This window comes from Sapajus apella, unplaced genomic scaffold (genome assembly GCF_009761245.1).
Source record: "Sapajus apella isolate SASKATOON/1434 unplaced genomic scaffold, GSC_monkey_1.0 scaffold102, whole genome shotgun sequence".
Lineage (NCBI taxonomy): Eukaryota > Metazoa > Chordata > Mammalia > Primates > Cebidae > Sapajus > Sapajus apella.
In genome coordinates, this window is record NW_022437042.1 from 7287749 (window position 1) to 7295032 (window position 7284).

The following is a 7284-nucleotide window of genomic DNA, read 5'->3' on the forward strand; positions in this document are numbered from 1 at the left end:
TAGAAAAAATAAAATCATCCTCTCAAAAATACTGCAATGTAACCTCCTAAATATATCTTATGCCATTGTACATAGGCATAAGGTACACATTAGGTCATGCCATGTTTTTAAAGAAAAGACATCAGTTTTAACATTAGTTAATGGAACTCTGTAAGTGCATGAAAGGTCAGTTTTTAAAATGTATAATATATGAGCAATAGTATAACACCCCCTCCCCCAAAAATTATGCTTGGTTGTTTCAGGAGATAGCATAGCCACTGTAACAAAACTTGAACAGTCAAGTAGCAATGAACGTAAAAAACCACTGCCCCTTTGAGGCAGGCAGCAAGGAAGGATGTTTGTGAGTTTGTAGAAGCAACTGCCAGTTTTAGAAGCTGCAAGCAATCTGGTGGGATAAAGAATGAGGGAATAAAGAATCTTTTGGCAGAAAGATTTTTTTTTTTAGATGGAGTCTCACTCTGTCTTGCAGGCTGGAGGGCAGTGGCGCTATCTCTACTCACTGCAACCTCCACCTCCAGGCTCAAGTGATTTTCCTGCCTCAGCCTCCCAAGTAGCCGGGATTACAGGCATCCACGGCCACACTTGCTATTTTCTTTTTTTTTTTTTCTGATACGGATTCTTGGCTCTGTTGCTCAGGCTGGAGTGCAGTGGCGTGATCTCAGCTCATTGCAACCTCTTCCTCCCAGGTTCAAGCCATTCTTCTGTCTCACCCTCCCGAGTAGCTGGGATTACAGGCACACACAACCATGCGCAGCTATTTTTGTATTTTTAGTAGAGACAGGGTATCACCATGTTGACGAGGCTGGTCTTGAACTCCCGACCTCAGGTGGTCCACCTGCCTCAGCCTCCGAAAGTGCTGGGATTACAGGCGTGAGCCACTGCACCTAGCCTAATTTTTGTATTTTTAGTAGAGACGGGGTTTCACCATGTTGACCAGGCTGGTTTCGAACTCCTAACCTCAAATGATCCGCCCATCTTGGCCTCCCAAAGTTCTGGGATTACAGGCATGAGCCACTGTGTCTGGCCTGAAAGAAATTTAGAAGTGGTCCTCTTTCCGCCATCTTTCCGTGCCGCCACAATGGTGCGCATGAATGTCCTGGCTGATGCTCTCAAGAGTACCAACAATGCCGAAAAGAGAGGCAAACGCCAGGTGCTTATTAGGCCGTGCTCCAAAGTCATCGTCTGGTTTCTCACTGTGATGATGAAGCATGGTTACATTGGCGAATTTGAAATCATTGATGATCACAGAGCTGGGAAAATTGTTGTGAACCTCACAGGCAGGCTAAACAAGTGTGGTGTGATCAGCCCCAGATTTGATGTGCAACTCAAAGATCTAGAAAAATGGCAGAATAATCTGCTTCCGTCCCGCCAGTTTGGTTTCATTGTATTGACAACCTCAGCTGGCATCATGGACCATGAAGAAGCAAGACGAAAACACACAGGAGGGAAAATCCTGGGATTCTTTTTCTAGGGATGTAATACATATATTTACAAATCAAATGCCTCATGGACTCTGGTGCTTCTAAAAAAAAAAAAAAAAAATTTAGAAGTATTTCAAGTGGTTATTCCCTTGCCCCTTCCTGCTCACAGTGGAGATTCCTGAATCAAGAGTTGTATTTCTGCTAGGCGCGGTGGCTCACACCTCCAATCCCAGCACTTTGGGAGGCCAAGGCAGGCAGATTACCTGAGGTTGGGAGTTTGAGACCAGCCTGACCAGAATGGAGAAACACTGTCTCTACTAAAAATACAAAATTAGCCAGGCATGGTGGCACATGCCTGTAATCTCAGCTACTCAGGAGGCTGAGGCAAAAGAATCACTTGAACCCGGGAGGCAGAGTGGTGAGGCGAGATCATGCCGTTGCACTCCAGCCTGGGCAACAAGAGTGAAATTCTGTCACAAAAAATAAATAACATAAATTTGCAAGACCCCGTCTCCCTCAGCCCAGACCAATCCCTTAAAAAAAAAAAGTTATATTTCAGGCTCAGTCTATGTAGGGACTGGTTATCTTTTTTGTTGTTGGTGTTATTTTTGTCGGTGTTATCCCTGTCATCTGAGATAAACCCTAATAACCACGTCTTTTCATTTTTTTTTTTTTTTTCGAGACGGAGTCTTACTCTGTTGCCCAGGCTGGAGTGCAGTGGCGCAATCTTGGCTCACTGCCCAGCCTCCATGCCCAGCTAATTAATAACCATGTCTTAAACACAGTCCATATTTTTTCTTACGTATCAACTAAACTTAATATTGAAGATGTGAGTTTTCAAAGCTTTCTATTACAGAAAATTTTTAACTTACACAAAAGTAGAAAGCATAGTAACTCCATGATATTCATCTCAACAATTTAACATTTTGTCAGTCTTGTTTCATCTAGCAGTCCTTCCACTTACTCACCCAATACTCCAAAGTAAATTCTAGACATAATGTCATTTCTCCTGTAATTACCTCGTTATGTATATATGTATTTATTTATTTAGAGATGGAGTTTCGCTCTTGTTGCCCAGGCTTGAGTGCAATGGCGAGATTTCGGCTCACTACAACCTCCGCCTCCCGGGTTCCAGCGATTCTCCTTCCTCAGCCTCCCAAGTAGCTGGGATTACCGGCATGTGCCACCACACCTGGCTAACTTTGTGTTTTTAGTAGAGACGGGGTTTCACCAAGTTGGCCAGGCTGGTCTCGAACTCCTAACCTCAGGTGATCCACCCACCTCAGCCTCCTAAAGTTCTGGGATTAGAGGTGTAAGCCACTGTGCCCAGCCTTTTTAATGTTTTATAGAGATGGGGTTTCACCATGTTGCCCAGTCTGGTCTTGAACTCCTGGGCTCAAGCGATCTGCCCGTCTCAGCCTCCCAAAGTGCTGGGATTACAGACGTGAGGCACTGCCTTTAGCCTTGTTATGTATTTCTAATGGATAAAAAGAAATTTGCATAAATGCGTGAATTTTTAAGTCACCACTATTATTGCTGAATTTTAGTATACATTTAAACAACAATTAAAATCAACTTTATGTCCCCATTTTTCCTTATTTGAAAATTAAGGGAAATAAAACCCCTCATAACAAATACTATTATTTCAGGGGCCGGGCGCGGTGGCTCACGCCTGTAATCCCAGCACTTTGGGAGGCCGAGGTGGGTGGATCACGAGGTCAAGAGATCGAGACCATCCTGGTCAACATGGTGAAACCCCGTCTCTACTAAAACTACAAAAAATCAGCTGGGCATGGTGGCGCGTGCCCGTAATCCCAGCTACTCAGGAGACTGAGGCAGGAGAATTGCCTGAACCCAGGAGGCGGAGGTTGTGGTGAGCCGAGATCGCGCCATTGCACTCCAGCCTGGGTAACAAGAGCTAAACTCTGTCTCAAAAAAAAAAAAAAAAAAAAAAACTATTATTTCAAAAATGCTTTAAACCAAGTTTTCACTATTTCATGTGGTAACTTGCTTATAAATTGTAGAATAAATATGGTATTTATTAAAATTAGTAGACTAACTGCATGGTATATGGACATCTAGTGGTTTTCAAACTAAATTTGTTAGAAATTCAGATTCTTGGGCTCCACCTCAAACCTAGAATCAGAAACTAAGGGTGCAACCCAGCAACCTTTTAATAAGCCCTCTAGGTGGTATAGATGCCAGCTAAAGTTTGAAAAACACTGGAATATCATATGGGGTCTGACCTATAAATCAAATTGATGTAGATCTCTGCAAATGAATATCATCCCCACCTTTCTTTTCTCTATAACTAACTCATTGCTGGCCCAGCGTTGTATTTTCTCATATTACGAAATATAGAGGCATAAAATACAACATCTTATGAGTCTTTTCTGATTCTACTTTTCCAAAGAAAAAAATCTCTTGCATACACTTTGAACTTTGTAATGGGAATTTTTCTGCAACCCTTTCGCTGCTGAGTTCAACATAGCCCCACATCGCTCATTGCCATTACACTATCCTCCAGTTAAGCAATGAAAGAGTTAAGTATTTAAAGGCTCACTCGTTAGTGCTAGTGCAACAGCAACCAGTTGAGATGGTACGGAACAGACTTGCATTTCTAAAGAGAGCCAAAACTTCAGTGCAACGTGAGCCTTGAATTTGGAATGCTAGAATTTCAGAGTTGGAAGGAGTCAGCCTTCTAATTCATAATAATTAGCAGTTCTGAATTCTTTTTTCATTCTGAAATTTTAAAAGTAATTGTGCCACAAAGGAACCAAAGAAAACTTGCTGGACTCGGGTGGCTCATGCCTGTGATCCCAGCACTTTGGGGGCCAAGGTGGGAGGATCACTTGAGGTCAGGAGTTCCAGACCAGCCTGGCCAACAAGGTGAAACCCTGTCTGTACAAAAAAAAAAAATACAAAAATGAGCCCGCTGTGGTGGCAGACGCCTGTAGTCCCAGCTACTCCAGAGGCTGAGGCACAAGAATAGCTTGAACCCAGGAGGCGGAGGTTGCAGTGAGCCAAGATCGCGCCACTGCACTCCAGCCCAGGCAACAGAGTCAGACTGTTCCGTCTCAAAGAAACAAACAAAACAAAAGAAAACAACAGCAACAACAACAAAGCATTAGGCCACTAAAAATCTTCAGAGTTGTATAAATCCACATTCAGGCCAGGCGTGGTGGCTCATACCTGTAATCCCAGCACTTTGGGAGGCCAAAGGGGGTGAATCACCAGAGCCCTCAGGAGTTTGAGACTAGCCTGGGCAACATGACCAAACGCCATCTCTACCAAAAATACAAAAAATTAGCTGGGTGTTGTGACACATCCTTGTAGTCCCAGTTACTTGGGAGGCTCAGGTGGGAGGAAGGCTTGAGCCTGGGGAGGCGGAGGTTGCAGTGAGCTGAGATCCCACCACTGCACTCCAGCCTGGGTGACAGAGGGAGACCCTGTCTCAAAAACCAACAAAAAACGGCCAGGCGAGATGGCTCATGCCTGTAATCCCAACACTTTGGGAGGTTGAGGCGGGTGGATCACCTGAAGTCAAGAGTTCGAGACCAGCCTGATCAACATGGAGAAACCCTGTCTACTAAAAATAGAAAATTAGCCAGGCGTGATGGTGCATGCCTGTAATCCCAGCTACTCGGGAGGCTGAGGCAGGAGAATCACTTGAACCTGGGAGGCAGAGGTTGCCGTGAGCTGAGATTGTGCCATTGAACTCCGGCCTGGGCAACAAGAGCAAAACTCCGTCTCAAAACAAAACAAAACCGAACCAAAAAAATATTTAAAAATCCATGTTAATAGGTCTATGTTGGCCTCTATTGTGATCAAAATAAATTGTTTTAATTTTTCCATTTTTTTTCTTGTATGTATCTAGTACACAGACAAACGAAAAATCTTGAGATAGGTGAAGTTAGATGATAATAGTGGACTTAGTTTTCTTTCCTTTTTCCCCAAACCACTGATTTGCTTATATCAAGCACTTGCACAGTCTAGCCATTTTGCTTTGTATAAATTTGGTCTGTTTAGAGTTTTGTTGTGTTTTCGTGGTTTTTTTTTTTTTTTTTGTCTTATTCTGTTAAATTTGAGATTTCCAAGACTACATACACCATAATTAATGATGATCGCATAATAAATCTTTTGCATGGGCCTATACTTGTTAATTGTAGGCTTACGACTAAATATTGGAAGAATACTGGGTAAAAGTAAATACGGGCCCCTGGAGTGCTGGTACACCTTTAGTCTCAGCTACTTGGAAAGCTGAGTCAGGAAGATTGCTTGAGGCTGGGAGTTCAAGGCTATAGTATACTATTATTGCCCCTATGAATAGTCAGCGTACTCCAGCCTGGGCAACACAGTAAGACTCCATCTCCAAGAAAGAAAACAAAAACAAAGAATAAGAACCCAAGAGAAATCAAAACTGTTATTTTCTCCTTGTAATTTCCCAGAATTTAAATTTGCCAAGAAAGACTAGAATATACACTGTGCACGGTGGCTCATGCCTGTAATCTCAGCACTTTGGGAGGCTGAGGCAGGTGGATCACGAGGTCAGGAGTTCAAGACCAGCCTGGCCAATATGGTGAAACCCTGTCTCTACTAAAAATACAAAAAATTAGCTGGGCGTGGTGGCGGGCGCCTGTAGTCCCAGCTACTCAGGAAGCTGAGGCAGAGAATTGCTGGAACCTGGGAGGCAGAGGTTGCAGTGAGCCAAGTTCGTGCCACTGCACTCCAGCCTAGACAACAGAGCAAGACTCTGTCTCAAAAAAAAAATAACAAAAAAAAGACTAGTATATAATAAATTAAGATATGTATTTAAACAGTGATCTTGCTTCAAAATTTAATTTTTCTTACAATAGATCTTACTGTTCCAAAAATGTATTTTACATACAAAATTATTAATGTCTATTTGTTATGTGAACTTTTATTTCAAGAGTCAGTTTTGTGTGTGTGTTCTTTGATTTTTATGTTTTCAGTTTTTGTAAGTGATTTGGAAATGTTTCTTTAGCTTTTCCCCATTACTAGGTACTGAGGATTTCTTTTTTAATTCCACTAGCTTATATAAAGGGCTTTGCATTTTTGGCTAAGGCATAAAAAATGTATTTTCTCGTTAAATACTGGAATTTTGTTTGGCAGAGATTAGGCTCTGCTTCTGCCAGATTCCTGACAATTATATTGAGGAAGAAAGGCGAACACATGAGTATGTTCATGAACACCTAACTGGTGTTTCAGGGAAACTAGGATTAAAAACAAAAGATTCCAAATCTCCTCCCATAAAATTAATCTTCTGAAGTTGAGAAAAACTTAGTAAAAATTTTTTTTCATTAAACAAACATTATACATGAATTTCTCAGCAGAAATTTAAGAAAGGTCTGTGTTAATTATTAAGTAAAGAGAATGATCTAACGAATCTGGAAAAACCTGTTTTTCTTTCAACTAGTTTTTTTTGTTGTTATTTGATTACTAAAAAGAATGTACTCTGTGCTGTACCATTCTTGGTTTTCTGTTATAAATTTCGTATACCTTATATTTTTATGTGATCCATGATAAGGAAGTGAAAAAGTCCGGGCGGGTGGCTCATGCCTGTTATTCCAGCACTTTGGGAGGCTGAAGTGGGTGGATCCGTTGAGTCCAGGAGTTGAAGACCAGCCTGGGCAACATGGCGAAACCCCGTCTCTACAAAAAATAGAAAAGTTAGCCAGGCATGGTGGTATCAGCCTGTGGTCCCAGCTACTCAGGAGGCTGAGCTGGGAGGATCACTTGAACCCGGGAGGTCAAGGCTGCAGTGAGCCATGATTGTGCCACTGCACTCCAGCTTGAGTAACAGAGCAAGAGCCTGTCTCAAAAAAAAAAAAGAAAAAAGAAT

General features: G+C 42.2%; 1 pseudogene across 1 annotated transcript; it reads left to right on the forward strand.

The window, feature by feature from the left end:
- The first annotated feature begins 1050 nt into the window (after positions 1 to 1050).
- On the forward strand, positions 1051 to 1542 carry LOC116536647 (annotated as a pseudogene). Its single transcript, XR_004262742.1, has one exon. The product of XR_004262742.1 is annotated as a 40S ribosomal protein S15a pseudogene (transcript).
- The last annotated feature ends 5742 nt before the right edge of the window (positions 1543 to 7284 follow it).